Source organism: Loxodonta africana, chromosome 3 (genome assembly GCF_030014295.1).
Source record: "Loxodonta africana isolate mLoxAfr1 chromosome 3, mLoxAfr1.hap2, whole genome shotgun sequence".
Classification (NCBI taxonomy): Eukaryota; Metazoa; Chordata; class Mammalia; order Proboscidea; family Elephantidae; genus Loxodonta; species Loxodonta africana.
In genome coordinates, this window is record NC_087344.1 from 2,660,778 (window position 1) to 2,684,716 (window position 23,939).

Sequence of the window (23,939 nt, forward strand, 5' to 3'; positions counted from 1 at the left end):
CAAGGAAGAAAAGTTAATATGACTATTATTCAAATTTACACACGAACCACTGAGGCCAAGGATGAATAAATTGAAGATTTTTACCAACTTCTGCAGTCTGAAATTGACCAAACATTCAATCAAGATGCATTGATAATTACTGGTGTTTGAAATGTGCAAACTGGAAAAAAGAAGGACCGGTAGTTGTGAAATATAGCCGTAGTGATAGAAAAGATCCTGGAGATTGCATGATAGAATTTTGCAAGATTGACGACTTCTTCAGTGCAAATACCTTTTTTAAACAACATAAATGTCGACCGTACACATAGAGCTCACCTGATGGAAAACACAGAAATCAAATCGACTAAATCTGTGGAAAGAGATGATGGAAATGCTCAATATCATCAGTCAGAGCAAGGCCTGGGGTCGACAGCAGAACAGAATATCAATTGCTCATATGGAAGTTCAAGTCGAAACTGAAGAAAATTAGAACAAGTCCATGAGAACCCAAGTAAAGCTTTGATTATATGCCACCTGAATTTAGAGACCATCTCAAGAATACATTTGACACAATGAAAACTAATGACCAAAGACCAGATGAGTTAATACAATGACATCAACAACATCATACATTAAGAAAGCAAAAGGTTGTTAAAAAGACGGGAAAGAAAAAGATGAAAATGATGTCAGAAGAGATTCTGAAACTTGCTGTAGTATATCGAGTAGCTAAAGCAAGTGGAAGAAATGATGAAGTAAAAGCTGAAGTGAAGATTTCAAAGGGGGGATCGAGAAAACAGAGTAAAGAATTATAATGAAATGTGCAAAGACCTGGAGTTAGAAAACCAAAAGGGAAGAACGTGCTTAAGCTGAATGAACTGAAGAAAAAATTTAAGACTTGAGTCATACTACTGAAGGATTCTATAGGCAAAATATTGAACGACACAGGAAGCGTCAAAAGAAAATAGAAGGATTACAGAGTCACTGCATGAAAAAAGAATTGGTTAATATTCAATCATTTCAGGAGGTAGCATATGATCAAGAATTGATACTATTGAAGGAAGAAGTCCAAGCTGCAGTGAAGGCCTTGGTTCCATGAATTGATGGAATACCAGTTGAGATGATTCAACAAACCAGTGCAGCTCTGGAAGTGCTTGCTTGTCTGCCAAGAAATTTGGAAGACAGATACCTGGCCAACCTACTGGAAGAGATGAACATTTGTGCCCATTCCAAAGAAAGGTGATCCAACAGATTGTGGAAGTTGTCCAACAATATCATTGATATTACGTACTACTAGAATTTTGCTGACGATAATTCAAAAGTGATTTCAGCAGTACTGCCAGAAATTGAATCCAGATTCAGAAGAGGATGTGGAGTGAGAGACATCATTGCTGATGTCAGATGGATCTTGGCTAAAAGCAGAGAATACTAGAAGGATGTTTATCTGTGTTTTATTAACTATGCAAAGGCATTCAACTGTGTGAATCATAACAAATTATAGTTAACATTGCAAAGAATGGGAATTCCAGAACACTTAATTGTGCTCATGCTGATCTTGTATATAGAACAAGAGGCAGTTGTTAAAACAGAACAAGGGGATATTGCATGATTTAAAATTAGGGAAGATGTGTATCAAGGTTGTATCCTTTCACCATACTTATCCCATCTGTATGGTCAGCAAACAACCTGAGAAGATGGACTGTACGAAGAAGAGTGCAACATCAGGATTGGAGCATTCTGATATATGCGGATGACATAACTTTGCTTGCTGAAAGCAAAGATGACTTGAATCACTTACTGATGAAGATCAAAGACTGCAGCCTTCAGTATGGATTACGCCTCAACATGAAATAAATATCCTCACAACCGGGTCCATAAGCAACATCATGGTTAACAGGGAAAAGATTGAAGTTGTGAAAGATTTTATTTTATTTGGATTTACAATCAATGGCCATAGAAGCAGTAGTCATGTAATCAAACAATATATTTCTTTGGGCAAATCTGCTGCAAAAGACCTCTATTTTTTTTTTTTTTAATAATTGTTATTGTGCTTTAAGTGAAAGTTTACAAATCAAGTCAGTCTCTCACATATAAACTTATATAGACCTTACTACATACTCCCATTTACTCTCCTGCTAATGAATCAGCCCGCTCCCTCCTTCCAGTCTCTCCTTTCGTGACTGTTTTGCCAGTTTCTAACCCTCTCTACCCTCCCATCTCCCCTCCAGACAGGAGATGCCAACACAGTCTCAAGTGTCCACCTGATACAAGTAGCTCACGCCTCATCAGCATCTCTCTCCAACCCATTGTCCAGTCCATTCCATGTCTGGTGAGTTGTCTTCAGGAATGGTTCCTATCCTGGGCCAACAAAAGGTCTGGGGACCATGACCGCCGGGATTCTTCTAGTCTCAGTCAGACCATTAAGTCTGGTCTTTTTATGAGAATTTGGGGTCTGCATCCTACTGATCTCCTGCTCCCTCAGGGGTTCTCCGTTGTGCTCCCTGTCAGGGCAGTCATTGGTTGTGGCCAGGCACCATCTAGTTCTTCTGGTCTCAGGATGATGTAAGTCTCTAGTTCATGTGGCCCTTTCTGTCTCTTGGGCTCATAATTATCTTGTGACCTTGGTGTTCTTCATTCACCTTTGATCCAGGTGGGTTGAGACCAGTTGATGCATCTTAGATGACCGCTTGTTAGCATTTAAGACCCCAGATGCCACACTTCAAAGTGGGATGCAGAATGTTTCAAAAGACCTCTTTAAAGTATAAAAAAACAAAGATGTCACTTTGAGGACTAAGGTGCACCTGATCCAAGTTATGATATTTTCAGTCTTCTCATAAGACTCTGAAAGCTGGACAATGAATAAGGAAGACCGAAGAATTAATGTCGTGGAGTTATGCAGTGGCCATAGGGTTGTGCCACTGTGTTGATCCAGGTTGGCAGCAGTGATACTAATCTAGCCAATCGGCCTCATCAGTCCACTACCATTCATGTAGGCAGTGAATTGGAACCACGTGCACTAAACTCTGGACGTTCAGTCTGTTCTCTTGATCCAATGCCTCATAACAATACTGAAGCTAGATAATAGCATGAGTGTCTTTGTGTTTTGATTCTGGGAAATATTTGTCTGAGAAGATGGAATTTTACTAAAGGACCTTGTCTTAGTTATGTAGTGCTGCTATAGCAGGAATACCGCAAGCAGATAGCCTTATCAAACAGAAGTTTATTCTCTCACAGTCGAGTGCCTAAAGTCTGAAATCAGGGCGCCAGCTCCAGGGAAAGGCTTTTTCTCTCTGTTGGCTCTGTAGGAGACTCCTTGTCATCAATCTTCCCTTGGTGTGGGAGCTTTTCCACACAGAACTCCGGGTCCAAAGAACATTCTGTGCTCACAGTTCTAGTTTTTTGGTGGTGGGAGGTCCCCATGTCTCTCTGCTTGCTTCTCTCTCTTATATCTTGAAATAGATTGGTTTAAGATACAATCTAATCTTGCCTCATTAACATAACTGCCACTAATCTCATTAACGTCATAGAGATAGGATTTACAGTACAGAAGAAAATCACGGTCAGTGACAAAATGGCGGACAATCACATAATACTAGGAATCATGGCCAAGCCAAATTGATACCCATATTTTTGGGGGACACAATTGAATCCAACATTGTTATACTCATGAGATTGACCAAATCTCAGGAGAAATTCATTAGGCTTTGCAAGAAAACCTCTCAGCTAAGAATTTAGGTTCTCATGCTCTGGATTTAATCTACTTTTTTATAGACTTGGGTTGGGAAAGACTTGGTAATGAATTTCAGAATTATGCAGGCAATCACTCGAAAGCACAAGCAATAAAGATATCATAAAAGCTAGTAAAATTAATGTGTGACAAAGCAGAAGTTTTGTGCATTGCTAGTCAGGAATGCAATTTAAGCATTTACCATTGGTACCATAGACTGCCAAAAGAACAAACGAATCTGTCCTGGAAGAAGTACAACCAGAATGCTCCTTAGAAGCAAGAATGGTGAGACTGTGTCTTACATACTTTGGACATGTTGTCAGGAGGGATCAGTCTCTGAAGAAGGACATCATGCTTGGCAAAGAACAGGGTTAGTGTAAAAGAGGAAGACCCTCAATGATATAGATTGACACAGTGGCTGCAACAATGGGCTCAAGCACAGCAACGGTTGTGAGGATGGCGCAGGACCAGGCACTGTTTCCTCCTGTGGTATACATAAATGTTTTTACCACAAGACAAATCAGTAACCGTAGAGCAATGATTCTCCATTCTGGTTACAGAGATTGCAGTGGATCAATATGAAAGCAATACTCAAGATATGACTTGGGGGTGATCCAGCCGTCACCTTCTCCCTTTTCCATTCTTACTGCCAGCCATCCACATGGCACTCTGTCTCTGCCCTTAGTCACTTAGATCTTGGTCAGAGCTCACAAGTTAGAAGGACACTGTCCTTCAGACCAGCTGCCCATACAGAACCTCTGACCCTACCCACAAGGAGCTCAGGCACACTTCAAAAGTTTAAGAGGAAACTGTCCTTGGATTATTTAATTCTCTGAAAAGACTCACGGAATTCATGAAAAAGGCTGTACTTATGATAATATCTTTAATATAAAAAAGGATACAAATGAAGAGAAAACATTGGGCAAGGTCTGTGTTGGTCCCCCACACTTAGCTTCCTTGTCCTAAGGGACACACTACCCTTCATTCTGCTTAATTTTATCATAAGATACCAAGAGGTGAAAGTCATCATCAAATTAAAACAAAAACTACCCAGGGTAAGGGAAGATGGAGAGGTGGTAGTGTTTAGCAGAGTTAGGGGGGAAAGGAATTTTCCACTATAATTTTTTTTTCCTAATATTCTTCCTTCAATCTTACTGATGGCACCAACAGTTTACAGTTACAAGGTGATCAGTCAAAGGAAGTTGTGTGCCGCGCAGTCAGAAATCTGGGAGCAGTTCTCAACACAACTTTCTTTTTTCCTTTAGACCCAGTCAATGAATCACCAAATCAGTGAGGAAAAGCCATTTCTGCCTTCATTGCAATTTCTTTCTATCCATTTTCCATATTGGGAACCCCTAATGTTTTAATTCTTAGACTCAGGTGAATTGTCCCTCTTCTTAGTATTTCTTCAGTAAATATTAGTCTACTTTTCCTATTTTCCCTAATCCTCCTATCTACTTTTCATTCATTTCCTTATCAGTTTTTTTTTTTTTTAATGTTTAGTGGATGTTGACTGTGGCCTCTGAAAAATGTAAGCTCTATGGAGATTTGTCTGAGTCTGTTAAAGATTAAAAACAAACAAACCAACCTACTACTGTCCAATCGATTCCGACTGATAGCGACCCTATAGGGCAGAGTAGAACTGCTCCGTAGAGTTTCCAAGGAGTGCCTGGCGGATTTGAACTGCTGACCTCTTGGTTAAGAGCCCTAGCACTTAACCACTACGCCACCAGGGTTCCCCTGTTAAAGATTACAGCCTTAGGAAACTTATGGGTTCTCTGTCCTATAGAGTGGCTATGAGTGAGGACTGACTAGTTGTCAACGGGTGTCTGATTTAAAGCTTTTATTTAAGGAGGAAATAAAGGCAAGAGGAAGAACCCAGTCCGAGGCCAAGTCCCTGAACGTGCCCACCACTGGGCGGAGCCTTCTGCCCCCGCGCCGGCACCCCGCCCCTCCCGCCGAGAGCTCAGCGCAGGAAGCGGAAGTGCGCGTGCGCGGCCGGCAGCCATGATTCGCGGTCGGCCGGCTGGGGCGTGAGGTACGTCTGTGGCGCCGCCGGCGTCCGGCCTGGGCCGGTACCAGGTCCAGCCCGCCGGCCGGGGGGGCCCGCTGGGGTTCCGGATGGTGCCGGGCCGCGGGGCCTCCGTAGCCGGACTTGGCCTGCAGCCTCGCGCCGCCGGCGCTGCCTCTTCTCCGGGGCCTGGGCCTCGGCCGGCGGCGCAGCGAAGCGGCCGCTGTGCTCTCCCAGCCCGGCTGAGGAGTCCCGCGCCGGCCGCGTCGGGACGGCCAGGTAGGGGGGCGAGGCCTAGGTGTGTCGGGGCGTTAATAGGTGAGGCCGTGCGTGGGCGGAGACCAGGGGTGTCCGCGTCGCCGGGAGTCTGTGAGGAATGCGGGGTGACAAGCCCGGGGAGTTAGCCTGTGCGCGCCCCGCTGCCGCCGCCTGAGTGCGCCCCGCACCGGGCTCCGTCGTCCGCCTGCGTCCCCGCCGGCAAGGACTGTTGGGAAGCTCTTGGGGGTTCTCAAGGAAGTGGGGTTGTGGGGAGGCGTCTCCCCCTCCCCTGGTTTGTTAACGGGCTTTGGTGGCGCAGCAGCTAAGCGCTCGGCTGCTAAGTAAAAGGTTAGCGGTTCAACCCGCCATCCTCTGAGCGGGAGAAGGTTGTGGCAGTCTGCCTCTGTCAAGATTATAGCCGTGGAAATCGTGTGGGGCAGTTCTACCATATGCTGTAGGGCTCTATAGTCGGAATTGACCCAGTAGCAGCGGGTTTGGTTTTTAGATTAATTTTGTAGGCCTATGAACATGGATTGGAACTAGTACGTTCATTTAGGAGCATAGGTATCCCCACTCGAGGAGGAGAATATTAAGAGACGCATTTCCAGGAATTTATTTTTCACTAAGCCAGAAATTGCCTTCACAGTTGTGTCAGAGACAGTATGGCCAGCCTGATACGGCTGAACGGTGCTGACATAGGAGACAAGCAGTTTACAGAGTTCACACACCCAGTGATCACCCATAACCCTAAGCACGGATAGACAGGATCTGTGCCGGATTCAGTGCCAGTGAGGCAGCTGGAATGTCTGCCACCAAATAGCCGCACTTAATAGGTTGGAGGCTCCTTGCAGTAAAAACGCGGCACATTTCCATTGTAAGAGCAGCAGATACTGGAATCGAGGACAGTCGGGGGGGTGTGCGTTATAGAAGTGTTCCAAATGTGTCAGCACGTCCTGGTCAGCCACGCTTCAATGTTGCTGAGTGCGCCTCATTTTTAGATTATTTTAGAAAATGCCCTCATTTGGATAAATATGAAATGTTCGGCTACTGGAAAGTGTTGATTTATGGGACATAACTTTGAACGTGTAGAAGTGAAACAAATTGGTGAGTAATATGTACGGCGTTTGTAATGTAAATAGAGAATAAGTTTGTGTTTCAAACAAACGTTATGATATAGAAAGAAGTTAACGTGTGTATATCAAATCTATTGAAGGTGGGAGGAACAAAAGGCTGCCATTTTATATAGAGGAAGAGAGGAATAAATATATAGATAATAACGAAGCGGTCACTGCAGGTGTTTGAAAATTAAAATGTATAGTTTTAATTGTCCTGTTTGAGAAAGCAGTGCTAATGCCAGAGTCATTAACTTAATCTGTTCGTAAAATTTAGAATTGGAATTCCCTGGAGTTACTGTTACTTTCTTTCACTCGTAATAGCCACTTAATCCAGATGATTTATTTCAAGAGGCCTTATTTCCTCACTGCATTTTCTCAAATGTGATTTTCTGTCTTTAGGTTATCACTGCCTAGGGTTGGCATTTAATCTTTGTAAAGCCCACATGCCTCCCCATACCCCCAAGATAACAATTCCAGGCAGAATGAAAGCTTTTTATTTCACTTTTGGTAACAAGATCTTACGTAATCAGGATTCTGTACCTCTCTATGCAGAGGGGGAAAGAAAAAGATCTCAACAGGAAAAAAATGTTAATTGCAAAATTGAGAGGAAAAATACTAATCACATTTTACAATGATATAAATGAAATGAGATTAAAAATCAAGCGAGTTTAACTGCACATATTAAAAATGAAGGAGTCAAGATGAATTTATTGACCAGACTTGAAAAATCTGTTGTCCCTGATGATTCATCCATGTTGATATCAAATATAAATGCTGATATGGATTTTTTATATGGATTTAGAAGAGGCAGAGATACGCAAGTAAAGCCCCAGCCTGAACCTAGGGTCCCTGACACCCTGTGGAAATCAGATTCAAATTTTCTAGCCTGGCTGGGTAGGGATGCCTCCCATGCTGTGGCATGAGGAAATTGCTCCGTTTGTAATTTCCTTGCCATACAGTTGAAACCTACAGAGCTGTATGAAGAATGGAAATACTACCAAGGTGGAGCAATGCCTTAGCCTGGGAGGAAGTCCTGGCCAGGGAAAGAGCTGAAGCCATAAACCTGTCACTCCCTACGTACCTCAACACTGTGTCCCTGACCCCACCTCCATCTTCTTCCAATTCGGGTCCCAGGTGTGACTCAGGAAGAACTGATCCTATCTAGGCAGCCTGGGACATCTGTAAATCACTAGTAAGCATTTGAACTGCTGACCACCTGTGTAGACCAAACTATTCATCTGCTTCCAGACTGCTTGGTGGCCATGCTTCCACTCCCATCTCTCTTGCCTTCACTGGCCTCTTGGGCTGTGTAGAGGACATTCACTTAGACTTCCAGAGGTTGGAGGCAGGAAGTGGTGAGTACCACAGAGAACTGGGTAATTGTTAGCATAAAAGGGTGAGGTAAATATGATTTGTTGTGGGACGAGCTGGGTGCTCCCAGCTCTGTGCTTGTAACGTGATGTAAAAGGTAGCAGAAGAGGCCAAGGACTAAGTACTAAGAAACATTGTTGTCACAGGACTCTTACTCGACACATACGTGGCTTTCTAAGCCTTGAATGCGTGGGTCTCCTTCCTTATTTGGCTTCCAGGTGGGTACCACGGGACATTACTATGCCCACTCTGGGCCTTGGTGCTCTTTTTTTTTTGTTTTTTCAGTTGTGCTTTAGGCGAAAGTGTACAGAGCAAATTAGTTTCTCGTTCAGCAGTTGATACACAAATTTTTTGTGATGTTGTTGCAGTTCCCACGATGTCTCAGTTTAGTTTTTTCATTTCTCTGATGAGCCAATACAGGGTTGCTATGACTTGAAATTGACTTGATGGCGATGGGTTCGGTTTTTTGGTTTAATGGCTAATTATCGTAAGCATTTCCTCTTGTGTCTGTTAGCTGCCTGAATTTCTTCTTAAGTGATGTGTCTGTTCCTATCCTTTACCCATTTTTTATCGGGGTTATTTGTCTTTTTCTTGTTGAGGTGTTGCAGTATCTTATGGACTTTAGAGATTAGACCCTTGTTGGAAGTGTCGTAGCCCCCAATTTTTTCCAGTTTGTAGGTTTCTGTTTACTCTTTTAGTGAAATCTTTTGATGAGCATGTTTAATTTTTAGGAGCTCTCAGTTATCTAGTTTTTCTTCTGGTGTTTGTGCATTGTTAGTTACGGTTTGTGTCCTATTTATGCCATGTATTAGGGCTCCTAGCATCATCCCTAGTTTTTCTTCCATGGGTTTTACAGTTTTAGGTTGTATGTTTAGGTCTCTCATCCATTTTGCAGTAGTTTTTATGTATGGTATGTGGTATGGGTCCTGTTTCATTTTTTTATTGGACATCCAGTTTTGCCAGCACTATTTGTTAAATACTGTCTTTTCCCCATTTAATGGGCTTTGGTCCTTCATCAAAGATCGGCTATCCATAGGTGAATGAATTTATGTTTGGGTCTCCATTCGGTTCTGTTGGCTTAGGAATCTGTCCTTGTAATGGTACCAGGCTGTTTTGACTTCTGTGGCTGCAGAGTAGGTTTTCAGATAAGTTAGGGGGAGATCTCCTACTTTGTTCTTTTCTTCAGTGATGCTTTCCTTATTCAGGGCCTCACCCCTTTCCATATAAAGTTGGTGATTTGTTTTTCCATCTTGTTAAAGAATGCTGTTGATATTTAGATTGGGATTGCATTATTTCTGTAGATTGCTTTGGGTAGGATTGACATTTCCACAATGTTGAGTCTTCCTGTCCATGAGTGTGGTATGTTTTCCCACGTATGTAGGTCTCTTTTGATTTCCTCCAGTAGTGTTTTGTACTTTTATTTGTATAGGTCTTTTATGTCCCTGGTTAGATTTGTTCCTAAGAATTTTGTATTTTTAGGGACTATTATAAATGGTATTGTTTTCCTGATTTCCTTTTCGTCTTTGTTGGTGTATAGGAATCCAACTGATTTTTGTATGTTGATCTTGTATCCTGGTCTTCTGCTGAGTCTTTCTATTAGCTCCGGTAGTTTTCTTCTGGAATCTTTGGGGTTCTTTATGTATAGTATCATATCATCTGCAAATAAGGATAGTTTTACTTCTTCCTTTCCAAATCGATTGCACCTTTCAAATTTTTCTTGCGTTATTGCTCTAGGTAGGACTTCTAGCACGGTATAAGTAGGAGTGGTGATAAAGGGCATTGTTGTCTTTTTCTTGTGTGTGTGTGTGAGGGGGATGCTTTCAGCCTCTCTCCATCGAGAACGATACTGGCTGTTGGTTTTGTACAGATGCCCATTATTATGTTGAGGAATTCCCCTTCTATTCCTATTGTGGTGCGTAATTTTCTTTTTTTGTGGTGTCTTTGCCTGGTTTTGGTATTAGGGTTTTACTGGCTTCATAGAATGAACTTGGAAGTAATCTTTCCTTTTCTACACTCTGATATAGTTGGAGTTGGTGTGAGCTCTTCTATAAATGTTTGGTAGTCTCCAGTGAAGGTTTCTGGGCTAGGACTTTTTTTGATTGGCAGTTTTTTTTATTACCTCTTTAATCTTTTCTCGTTACAAGTCTGTTGAGATTTTCTGAGTTTGTGTTTGTTTAGGTAGGTAGTATGTTTCTAGAAATTTGTTAATTTCCTCTAGGTTCTCACATTTGTTGGAGTACAGTTTTTCATAGTGTTCTGTTATGATTTTTTTATTTCAGTTTGATCTGTTGTAATGTTCCACATCTCATTATTTGGGTTATCTGCTTCTCTTGTTTTTCTTTTGTCGGTTTGGCCAGTGGTTTGTCGATTTTGTTGGTGTTTTCAAAGAACCAATTTTTGGTCTTGTTGATTCTTTTTGTTGTTTTCTTTATTTATTTCTGTTCTAATCCTTATTATTTCTTTAGTTCTGGTGCCTTCGGCCTTCTATTTCTGTTCTGTATTTGTTCGAATTGTAGGGCAAATGTTTTGATTTTGGCCCCCTTTTTTTTTTTTTTTGATGTGTGTGTGTTTATTACTGTAAGTTGACCTCTGAGCACTGCCATTGCTGTGTCCTAAAGGATTTGATATGATGTGTTTTCATTCTCATTTGATTCTAGGATTTTTGTTTTTTTATGGTGTTATAGGTGAATTTTTACGGACCAAATTAGTTTCTCATTGAGCAATTAATACACGTTTTGTGACATTGGTTGCCAGCTCCATGATGTGTTAACACTCTCCCCTTCGCCCTTGGGTTCTGCACTACCGGCTTTTCTGTCCCCTCCTGCCTTCTTGTCCTTGCCCCTGGGCTGGTGTGTCCATTTAATCTTTTTTTTTTTTTTTTTTTAATGGGACTGTCTAATCTTTGACTGAAGGGTGAACCCTCAGGAGTGACTTCATTACTGAGTTGAAAGGGGCCATACTCTTGGGGTTTCTCCAGTTTCAGACCAGTAAGTCTGGTCTTTTTTGTGAGCTTGAATTTTGAATTTACATTTTTCTGTTTCTCTGTCTGGGACCCTCTATTGTGGTCCCTGTCAGAGCAATTGGTGGTGGTAGCTGGACACCATCTACTTGTGCTGGACTCAGTCTGGTGGGGACTGTGTAGTTGTGGTCCATTAGTCCTTTCGACTAACCTTTCCCTTGTGTCTTTGGCTTTCTTCACTCTCCCTTGCTCCAGATGGTGTGGGACCAGTGCAGTACCTTTGATTGCTGCTCACAAGCTTTTAAGGCCCCAGGTGCTATTAATCAGAACATTCTTTATAAACTATGCCAATTGAGCTAGATTTCCCTTGAGACCATGGTCCTCAGCCCTCAGCCCAGTAATTTGATCCCTCAGGGAGTTTGGATGTCTAGTTAGTTAGTGATTTTCCCTCCCCACACCCCCTCTCCCTCCTACCATCGAATATTGTTTCTTTGTATATGTAAACCTTCTCATGAGTTTTGATAATAGTGGCTTAATTTTTAATTTAGTTGAAAGCATGTAATTTAGACGAAGTGGTTATTAATATAATTGTTTTACTGTCTACCTTAATTTTTACTATTTTCTATTTGTTGGCCTTTGTTTCTTTTTTTTGTTTGTTTCTGCTACTCTTTTCTGCCTTCACTTGTTTTGGATAGTATTTTATGTGATTCCATTTTGTCTTCACACTTAGCGTATAAATTATATATATATTTTTCCTTTTTAAAAAAAATTATTTTGTTACCCTAGAGTTTGCATTTTACATTCATAACTAATCCAAGTCCACATTGAAATTACCCTGTATCACTTCACAGGTAGTGAGAGTACCTTATATCAGTATTCCCAATTCCTTTCTCCTGTTCCTTGTAAAATTGCTGTCTTTCATTTCACTTGTCCATATGCTATAATCACTATATCCATTGTGACTACTATTATTTTTAACAAGGTGTTATCTCTTCGATGAGTGGTGAATAAAAAAAAGATTTTATTTTACCTTCATTTGTTCCTCCTCTAATGTTCTTCCTTCGTTTTTATGCATCTAAGCTTCTGACTGAAACTATTTTCCTTATTTTCTAAGAACTCTGTTTTACAGTTTTAAATTGTACTATAGATGAAGGTTTGCAGAGCAGACTAGTTTCTCATTAAACAATTCATACACATATTGTTTAGTGACTTTGTTTGCCAACCCCATGATACGTCCACGCTCTCCCCTTCTCGACCTTAGGTTCCCCATTACCAGCTTTACTGGCCCTTCCTGCCTTCCCGTCCTTGCCCCTGGGCTGGTGTGTCCCTTTAATCTCATTTTGTTTTACAGGCTTGTCTAATTTTTGACTGAAGGGTGAACCTCAGGAGTGACTTCATTACCGAGCTAAAAGGGTGTACAGGGCCATACTCTCGGGGTTTCTCCAGTCTCTGTCAAATCAGTGAGCCTGATCTTTTTTTTTTCTTGTGAGTTAGAATTTTGTTTTACATTTTTCTCCATCTCCATCCAGGACTGTCTATTGTGATCCCTGTCAGAACAGTTGGTGCTGATAGATGGGCACCATCTAGTTGTGCTGGACCCAGTCTGATGCAGGCTGTGGTAGTTGTAGTCCATTAGTCATTTGGACTAATCTTTCCCTTGTGTCTTTAGTTTTCTTCACTCTCTCTTGCTTCAGACAGGGTGGGACTAGTGGAGCATATTAGATGGCTGTTCTCAAGCTTTTAAGTCCCCAGACGTTACTCACCAAAGTAGAATGTACATTTTCTTTATGAACTATGTTGTGCCAGTTGAGCTAGATGTCCCCAGAGACCATGATCCCCAACCCTTAGCCCAGTAATTCAGTCCCTCAGGGAGTTTGGATGTGTCTGTGAAGCTTCCATGACCTTGCCTTGGTCAAGTTGTGCTGACTTCCCCAGTATTGTATACGTTCTTACCCTTCATCAGACTTACCGCTTATCTAGTTAGTGTTTATTGTTACATGCCATTTGGTCGATTCTGACTCATAGTGGCCCTGTGTACAACAGAACGACACACTACCCATTCCTTCGCCATCCTCACAGTCGTCGTTATGCTTAAGCTCATTGTTGCAGCCACTGTGTCATTTCATCTTATTGAGGGTCTTCCTCATTTTCGTTGACCCTCTACTTTACCAAGCATGATGTCCTTCTCCAGTGACTAGTCCCTCCTGTTTACATGTCCAAAGTATATGAGACATAGACTCTCTGTCCTTGCTTCTAAGGAGCATTCTGGTTATTCTTCTTCCAAGATAGATTTGTTCGTTCTTTTGGCAGTCTGTTGCACATTGAGTATTTTTCCCCAGTGCCACAATTCAGAGGCGTCTATTCCTCTTCGATCTTCCTTATTCATCGTCCAGCTTTCGCATGCATTTGAGGCAATTGAAAACACCATAGCTTCAGTGAGGCACGCCTTAGTCTTCAAGGTGACATCTTTGCAACTCTTTAAATACGTATTTTGTAGCAGATTTGCACAATGCAATGTGTCTTTTGATTTCTTGACTGCTGCTTCCTTGTGGATCCAAGTATAATGAAATCTTTGATAACGTGAGCCTTTTCTCTGTTTATCATGATGTTTGTTATTTGTCTAATTGTGATGATTTTTGTTTTCTTTGTGTTGAGGTGTAATCCATATTGAAGGCTGTGGTCTTCACTTTCAGAAAGCAACGTTGTGTCATCTTTATAACACAAGTTTTCTTGATTCTTCTTCCAATCCTGATTCCATGACCTTCTTTATACAGTCCAGATTCTTGGATTCTTTACTCAGCATATAGATTGAATAGGTGTGGTGAAAGGATACAACCCTGATGCACACCTTTTCTGACTTTAAACCACACAGTGTCCCCTTGTTCTGTTCGAACAACTGCCTCTTCATCTTTGTCCAGGTTCCTCATGAGCACAATTAAGTGTTCTGGAATTCCTATTCTTTGCAGTGTTATCCATAATTTGTTATGGTCCACACAGTTGAATGCTTTTGCGTAGTTAAACACATGTAACATCTTTCTGGTATTCTCTGCTTTCAGCCAGCATCTGTCTGACATTAGCAATGATATCCCTCGTTCCACATCTTCTTCTGAATCCATCTTGAATTTCTGGCAGTTCCCTGTCGATGTACTGCTGCAGCTACTTTTCAGTGATCTTCACAAAATTTCGCTTGCTTGTGATAATGATGTTGTTCGATATTTTCCAAATTCTGTTGGACCACCTTTCTTGGGAATAGGCATAAATATCCTATGCCTTTTTTTCTTGGGAATAGGCATAAATATCAAGAAGCCCTAGTGGTATAGTGGTTAAGTGCTGTGGCTGCTAACCAAAAGGTCAGTAGTTCGAATCTGCTAGGCACTCCTTGGAAACTCTGTGGGGCAGCTCTACTCTGTCCTATAGGGTCGCTATGAGTCGGAATAGACTCAATGGCAGCGGGTTTGGTTTTTTGGTTCCACTTGATAAGCCAGATAGCTGTCTTCCAAAATCTTGGCATAGATGAGTGAGCACTTTTGGCACTGCATCTTTTGAAACACTCGGTATTCTGTCAGTTTCTGGAGCCTTGTGTTTTGCTGATGACTTCATTGAAGCTTTGACTTCTTCCTTCAGGTGCCAGCGTTACCTGATCATATGCTACCTCCTAAAGTGGTTCAACATTGACTAGCTCTTTTTGGTGCAGTGACTCTGTACTCCTTCCATTTTCTTTCAGTGCTTCCTGCATCACTTAATATTTTCCTCGTAGAATCCTTCAATATTGCAACTTTAGGCTTGAATTTTTTCTTCAGCTCTTTCAGCTTGAGAAATACTGAGCATATTTTCCCTTCTCTCTCCAGATCTTTGCATATGTCATTACAATTCTTTACTTTGTCTTCCTCAGCCACCCTTTGAAATCTTCTGGTGAGTTCTTTTACTTATTTATTAGTTTTGCTTTAGCTACTAGACCTTCAAGAGCAAGTTTCAGAGTCTCTTCTGGCATCCACTTCGGTGTTTTCTTTCTTTCTTGTCTTTTTAATGACTTCTTAATGTATGATGTCCTTGATGTCACTCCACAACTTGTCTGGTTTTTGGTCATTAGTGTTCGTTGTGTCAAATCTACTCTTGAGATGGTTTCTAAATTCAAGTGGGATATACTCAAGGTCATACTTTGGCTCTTGTTGACTTGTTCTAATTTTGTTCAGCTTCAACTTGAACTTGTATATGAGCAATTGATGGTATGTTTCGCATTTGGCCCCCAGCCTTGTTCTGACTAATGATAATGACATTTTCCATCGTGTTTTCCTACAGATACAGTTGATTTGATTCGTTTGTGATCCATCTGGTGAGGTCCACGTGTGTAGTTGCCATTTATAATGGCGAAAAAAAGGTATTTGCAGTGAGGAAGTCATTGGCCTTGCAAACGTTTATCATGCAATCTCCCGCATTGTTTCTATCACCATGGCCATATTTTACAACTACCAATCTCTTTTTTTTCCCTTCGGTTTGCTTTTTTTAAAATGATTTTTATTGTGCTTTAAGTGAAAGTTTACAAATCAAGTTAGTCTCTCACACAAAAACCCATATACAGCTTGCTACACACTCCCAATTTTTAGTGAGACAGCCCGGTCTCTCCCTCCACTCTTTCTTTTCGTGTCCATTTCGCCAGCTTCTAACCCCCTCCACCCTCTCATCTCCCCTCCAGGCAGGAGATGCCAACATTGTCTCAAGTGTCCACCTGATCCAAGAAGCTCACTCCTCACCAGCATCCCTCTCCAACCCATTGTCCAGTCCAATCCATGTCTGAAGAGTTGGCTTCGGGAATGGTTCCTATCTTGGGACAACAGAAGGTCTGGGGGCCATGACCACCGTGGTCCTTCCAGTCTCAGTCAGACCATTAAGTCTGGTCTTATGAGAATTTGGGGTCTGCATCCCACTACCCTCCTGCTCCCTCAGGGGTTCTCTGTTGTGTTCTCTGTCAGGGCAGTCATCGGTTGTAGCCAGGCACCATCTAGTTCTTCTGGTCTCAGGATGATGTAGTCGCTGGTTCATGTGGCCCTTTCTGTCTCTTGGACTTGTAATCACTTTGTGTCCTTGGTGTTCTTCATTCACCTTTGATCCAGGTGGGTTGAGACCAATTGATGCATCTTAGATGGCTGCCTGCTAGTGTTTAAGACCCCAGACGCCACTCTTCAAAGTGGGATGCAGAACGTTTTGTTAATAGATTTTATTATGCCAATTGACTTAGATGTCCCCTGAAACCATGGTCCCCAGACCCCTGTCCCTGCTACGCTGGCCTTCGAAGCATTCAGTTTATTCAGGAAACTTCCTTGCTTTTTCTTTAGTCCAGTTGTGCTGACCTCCCTGTATTGTGTGTTCTCTTTCCCTTCACCTAAAGTAGTTCTTATCTACCATCTAATTAGTGAGTGCCCCCTCCCACCCTCCCTCCCTCCCTTCCTCCCTCCCTCCCTCCCTCCCTCCCTCCCTCCCTCCCTCCCTCCCTCCCTCCCTCCCTCCCCCCTCTTGTAACCAGAAAAGAGTGTTTTCTTCTCAGTTTAAACTATTTCTCAAGTTCTTATAATAGTGGTCTTATACAATATTTGTCCTTTTGCAACTGACTAATTTCACTCAGCATAATGCCTTCCAGGTTCCTCCATGTTATGAAACGTTTCACAGATTCATTACTGTTCTTTATCGATGCGTAGTATTCCATTGTGTGGATATGCCATAATTTATTTATCCGTTCATCCATTGATGGGAACCTTGGTTGCTTCCAGCTTTTTACTATTGTAAGCAGTGCTGCAATAAACATGGGTGTGCATATATCTGTTCGTGTAAAGGCTATTATTTCTCTAGAATATATTCCAAGGAGTGGGATTGCTGGATTGTATGGTAGTTCTATTTCTAGCTTTTTAAGGAAGCGCCATATAGATTTCCAAAGTGGTGTTGTACCATTTTACATTCCCACCAACAGTGTATAAGTGTTCCAATCTCTCCACAGCCTCTCCAGCACTATTTTGTGTTTTTTGGATTAATGCCAGCCCTGTTGGAGTGAGATGAAATCTCATGGTAGTTTTGATCTGCATTTCTTTAATGGCTAATGATCGTGAACATTTCCTCATATATCTGTTAGCTACTGGAATGTCTTCTTTAGTAAAGTGTCTGTTCATATCTTTTGCCCATTTTTTAATTGGGTTATTTGTCTTTTTGCAGTTGAGTCTTGCAGTATCGTGTAGATTTTAGAGATCAGGCATTGATCAGAAATGTCATAGCTAAAACTTTTTCCCAACCTGTAGGTAGTCTTTTTACTCTTTTGGTGAAGTCTTTGGATGAGCATAGGTGTTTGATTTTTAGGAGCTCCCAGTTATCTGTTTTTTTTCCTACATTCTTTATAATGTTTTCTATACTGTTTATGCCATGTATTGGGGGTCCTAACGTTGTCCCTATTTTTTCTTCCATGGTCTTTATCATTTTAGATCTACCGATGCTTCTTGTTTCCACCTTCCGCATTCTAGTCATCAGTAACTATCAATGCATCCTGATTGTATGTTCGATCAATTTCAGACTGTAGAACTTGTAAAATCTTCAGTTTCTTCATATTTGGCTTTTAGTGGTTTGTGCATAAATTTGAATCGTAGTCGTATTAACTGGTCTTCCTTGTAGGTATATGAATATTATCCTATCACTGACAGTGTTGTACCTCAGGCTAGATCTTGAAATGTTCTTTTTGAGGGTGAATGTAACGCCATTCCTTTTCATGTTGTTATTCCTGGCATAGTAGACCATGTCATTGTCTGATTCAGAATGTCCAATACCACTCCATTTCTGCTTACTTATGCTAGAGTATCGATGTTTATGTGTTCCATTTCATTTTTGACAATTTCCAGTTTTTCTAGAGTCATACTTTGTATGTTCCATGTTCCGATTATTAACAGATGTTTGCTGTTGTTTCTTTCCATTTTGAGTCATGCCATATCAGCAAATTAAGGTCCCGAAAGCTTGACTCCATGCATGTCATGAAGGTCGACTCTGCTTTGAGGAGGCAGCCCTTCCCTAGTCATCTTTTGAGTGCCTTCCAGCCTGAGGTGCTCATCTTTCAACATTGTATCAGTGTTCTGATGCTGTTCATAAGGTTTTCACTGGCTGATTCCTTTCAGAAGTGGATTGTTGGGTCCTTCTTCCTCGTCTTTCTTAGCCTGGAAGCTCAACTGAAATCTGCCCGCCATGGGTGACTGTGCTGGTATTTGAATTCCAGTGGCATAGCTTCCAGCATCACAGCAACACCCAAGCCCCCACGGTATGACAGACTGACAGATGCATGGAGGCGTTATTGTTTAGTTAGGGTTTTAGTGTCTAGTTAGTGTTTTTCCCTCACCCCTCCACTCACTAGTAACCTTCAAGGATCATTTCTGTTTGTAAACCTTTTCAGAGTTTTTATAATAGCGGGCTCATACAGTATTTTTGCTTTTCTGATTGACTTATTTCACTTGGCATTTTTTATAGTGCCCTTCAAATTCATCCATGATTCATAGTGACCCTATAGGGTAGAGTACAGCTGCCTCATAGGGTTTCCAAGGAGTGGCTGGTGAATTCGAACTGCCAACCTTTTGTTAGCAGCCTGAGCTCTTAACCACTGTGCCACCAGCGCTAGATGCCCTTTATTATGTTAAGGAATTTCCTTGCTACACCAATTTTTTTAAAGAGTTTTTTCAGGAATGGGTGTTGGACTTACCAGATGCCTTTTCTGTGTTGAGATGATCATGTGATTCTTTTGTTTTGTTTTATTTATGTGGTGGAGTATGCTGATTGATTTTCTAACTTGAGCCATCCATGCATATGTGGTGTGAATCCCACTTGGTCAGAATGTATTCTTAGATATGCTGAATTCTATTAGTTAGAATTTTGTTGAGAATTTTTACATCTATATTCATAAGACATATCAGTTTATATATATATATATATATATTTTTTTTTTATGGTCTCTTTGTCTGGTTTTTGTGTCATAGTTATGCTGCCTTCATAGAATGAATATGGAGCATACCGCCTTTTTCTGTGTTCTGAAATAGTACTGGTGCAAGCTGTTCCCTGAACATTTGGTAGAATTCTCGAGTGAAATCATCAGAGCCAGGGAATTTTTTAATTTTATTACCTTTTGAGCCTCTTGTCTTGTTACGAGTCTGTTCATATTTTCTACCTCAGTTTGTATTAGTTTAGGTAGGTAGTGTGTTTCTAGAAGTTTGTGCCTTCCTCTAGGTTTTCAAATTTGTTGGAGTACAGTTTTTCATAGTACTCTGTTATTATCCTTTTTCAGTTGGGTCTGTTGTAATGCACTCCATTTCATTTTGTATTTGTATTATTTGCACCATCTACTGTATTTCTTTTATCAGTTTGGCCAGTGGTTTGTTAATTTTGTGAATCTTTTCAAAGAACCAGCTTTTGGTTTCGTTGATTTTTTTTCTGTTTTTCTACTCCCTATTTCATTTATTTCTGCTCTGATCTTTATTATTTCCTTCCGGTGGCTCTGGGCTTCTTTTGCTGTTCTCTGCTGTTATCTATACATGTTCAACATGTATAGGTAATGTTTCGATTTTGTCAGTTTCTTCTTTTTTGACGTGTGCATCTGTTGCTATAAATTGACCTCTGAGCCCTGCCTTTGCTGTGTACCAAAGGATTTGGTGTGTTGTGTTTTTGTTCTCCTTTGATTATTTTTGAGTCCATCTTTGATTCCTTTTTTTTAAATTTTACTTTAGATGTAGGTTTTCAGAGCTGACTAGCTTCCCATTGAACAATTAATACACGTATTGTTTTGTAACATTGATTGCCAACCCTACTACATGTCAACACTCCCCTTCTCAACCTTGGGTTCCCCATTACCAGCTTTCCTGTCCCTTCCTGCCTTCTTGTCCTTACTCTTGGGCTGATGTGCCTGTTTAGTCTCATGTTGTGTTATGGGCCCATCTGCTCTTTGGCTGAAGGGTGAATCTTAGGAAGTGACTTCATTACTGAGGTAAAAGGGTGTCTGGGGCCATACTCTTATGGTTTCTCTAGTCTCTGTCAGACCAGTAAGTCTGATCTTTTTCTTTTTTTTTTTTTGGTGAGTTAGAATTTTATTCTCCATTTTTCTCTATATTATGGTCCCTGTCAGAGCAGTCAGTGGTGGTAGCCGGGCACTGTCTAGTTGTGCTGGACTCAGTCTGGTGGAGACTGTGGTAGTTGTGGCCCATTAGTCCTTTGGACTAATCTTTCCATTGTGTCTTTGGTTTTCTTCATTCTCCCTTGAGTCAGACGGGATGAGACAAGTGGAGTATATTAGATGGCAGTTCACAAGCTTTTAAGACCCCAAGCACTACTCACCAAAGTAGAATGTTTAACATTTTCTCTGTAAACTATGTTATGCCTGTTGAGCTAAATGTTTCCCGAGACCCTGGCCCCTACAGCCCTCAACCCAGTAATTCGGTCCCTCAGGGAGTTTCAATGTGTCCATGGAGCGTCCATGACCTTGCCTTGGGCAAGTTGTGCTGGCTTCCCCAGTACTGTGTTCTGTCTTACCATTCACCAATTACCACTTACTATTGTCTACTTAGTGTTTTTCTGTCCCCACCCCTCCCCTCTCAATCATCAAAGAGGGTTTCTTTTTTGTGTAAACCTTTTCATGAGTTTTTAAAATAGTGTTCTCATACGGTATTTGTCCTTTTGTGATTGACTTATTTCACTCTGCATAATGCCCTCCAGATTCATCTATGTTGTGAGATAGTTCGAAGATTCATCATTGTTCTTTATCATTGCATAGTATTTCATTGTGTATGTATACCATAGTTTGGTTATCCATTCGTCTGTTGATGGGCACCTAGGTTGTTTACATCTTTTTGCTATTGTGAACAATGCTATAATGAACATGGTTGTGCATATGTCTATTTGTGTGATGGCTCTTATTTCTCTAGGTTATGTTCCTAGGAGTGGGATTGCTGGATCATATGGTATTTCTATTCCTAGCTTTTTAAGGAAGGGCCATAATCGTTTTCCAAAATATTTGTACCATTTTGTGTTCCCACCAGCAGTGCATAAGAGTTCCAATCTCCCTGCAGCTTCTCCATCATTCCTTATTTTCTTGTTTTTCAATTGGTGGCAGTAATGTTGGGGTGAGGTGGTATCTCATTGTAGTTTTGATTTGCATTTCTCTAATGGGTAGTGAACGTGAGCATTTCCTTATATGTTTCTTAGCCACCTGAATGTCTTCTTTGGTGAAGTGTCTGCCCAGTTTTTAATTGGATTATTTGTCTTTTTGTTGTAGAGGTGTTGGATTTTCCTGTAGATATTAGAAATTAGTCCTTCGATTTGTCATGGTCAAAAATTTTTTCTCATCCTGTGGATTCTCTTTTTACTCTTTTGGTGAAGTCTTTTGATGAGCATAAGTGTTTAATTTTTAGAAGTCCCTTTATGTAGCTTCTCTTCTGGTGTTTGTGTATTGTTAATTACAGTTTATATCCTGTTACTGCCGTGTATTAGGGCTTCTGGCGTTGACTTTTTTTTTATGATCTTTATAGTTTTTGATTTTATATTTAGGTCTTTGATCCATTATGAACTTCTGTTACCCAGGTATTATTTTATTACCCAGGTATTATTCTATTACCCAAGGTATTATTCAGTTTCCGTGTATGTGATTTTTTTTCCCCTTGCTGTTCCTGCCATTAATTTGTACTTTTATGGCATTGTGATCAGAGAAGTTGGTTTGTGTTATCTCAGCAATTTGGATTTTGTTGAGGGTTGCTTTGTGGCCTAAGATATGGTCTGTTCTGGAGAACATTCCATGTGCTGCATGTGCGTTGGAAAAGAATGTGTACTTTGCTCCTGTTGGGTGGAGTGTTCTATATATATGAGGTCACATTGGTTGATTGTGGCTTTTAGATCTTCTGTATCTTTGTTAGAGTTTCTTTCTTGGTGTTCTGTCTTTTACTGAGACTGGTGTGTTGATGTCTCCTACTATTGTTGTAAAACTGTCAATTTCTCTTTCAGTGTTAGAATTTGTTTATGTATTTTAAAGCCATATAATTGGGTGCATGGATATTTGTTATGGTTATGCTCTCATGATGGATTGCCTCTTTAATTATTATATAATGTCGTTTCTTGTCTCTTACAGTGTTTTTAAGTCTATTTTATATGAGATGAGTATTGCTACTGCTATTTTTTGGTTGTTTGCTTGATGTTTTTTATTCCATCCTTTGATTTTTAATATATTTGTCTTTGTTTCTAAGGTGTGTCTCTTGTAGACAGCATATTGATTTGTACTTTTTTTTTATCCATTCTATTCCTCTCTTTATGGGTGCATTTAAGCCATTTACACTCTGCGTGATTATTGCTAGATGTGAGTTTATTGCTGTCATTTCGTGCTTGTGTGTGTGTGTGTGTGTGTGTGTGTGTGTGTGTGATGCTGACATTTTATTTGCTCCTGTTACTGTTCTTTGCTGCACTACTTCGTGGATTTTTTTGTTTGTTTGTTTAGGTCGTTTTTGTAGATTTTGTGTTTACTGAGACTTTTTTTTTCTTCTTTATTTTAATGATTGATTTGTTAACCTTTTTTGTGGTTACCTTGAAATTTACGCCTATCTTCCTAGGTTCAAACCAGTCTTTTATTACTTGGTATCACCTTGACTTCGTCTTTTTTTGAATTCTATGCTTACATCGTCTATTCCATCTATTGTCGTTCTGATGTTTTTGTCATTTACAGATTTACCTCTCTGGTTCTCTGCTGTAAATATTTTAGTTTTGTTTTACCTTTGTGAGTTCATTATCTGCATTGATATCTGGCTGATTCTGTCCTGTGTTTCATGATTGATTCCTGATGTTGTTTGTTCTTTAACTGAGGGACTCCTTTTAATAATTCTTGTGAGTTTCGTTTGGTTTTTACGTATTCTCTTAGTTTCTGTTTATCTGGAAAGGCCCTGATTTTGCCATCATTTGAGTGAGAGCTTTGCAGGATATATTATTTTTGGCAATTTTTTTCCTTTAAGGTTTTATGTGTGTTATCCCATTGCTTTCTTGCCTGCATGTTTCTGCCAAGTAATCAGTGCTTAGTCTTAACAGTCATGGGGAATTATCTTTTTGATAATGTTGTTGAATTCTGTTGGCTAGAATTTCGTTGAGGATTTTTGCATCTAAATTCATGAGGGATATAGGCCTGTTATTTTCTTTTTTTGTGGTGTCTTTACCTGGTTTTGGTATCAGGGATATACTGGCTTCATAGAATTAGTTCGGGAGTATTCCATCCTTACTTTTGCACTAGTGGTGGTGTTAACTCTTCTCTGAAAGTTTTGTAGAATTCTCCATTGAAGTTGTGAGGGCCGGGGCTTTTTTTTTTATTGGGAGTTTTCTAATTACCTTTTCAATCTCTTATGTTGCGGGTTTATTTAGTTTTTCTACCTCTGTGTTTAGGTAGGTAGTGTGTTTCTAGAAATGCATACATTTCTTCTAGGTTTTCAAATTTGTTAGAGTACAATTTTTCATAGTAATCTGGTATGATTTTTTCAATTTCAGTTG

At 40.6% G+C, this 23,939-nt stretch overlaps 1 protein-coding gene across 3 annotated transcripts in view; it reads left to right on the plus strand.

Moving 5' to 3' along the window:
- LOC100660529 (zinc finger protein 345-like) overlaps nt 1-23,939 on the plus strand; it is a 105,813-nt gene that overhangs the window by 44,401 nt on the left and 37,473 nt on the right. The window contains exon 1 of one of the 3 annotated variants that reach the window (XM_010601439.3): nt 5,683-5,741. The exons of 1 other annotated variant lie outside the window; for it this stretch is intronic. The gene's annotated coding sequence lies outside the window, so the exon portion shown is untranslated. Of the gene's footprint in view, nt 1-5,682; nt 5,742-6,045; nt 7,077-23,939 lie in introns of those variants that run through there. One more of the 3 variants, XM_023541211.2, reaches the window with a different exon arrangement.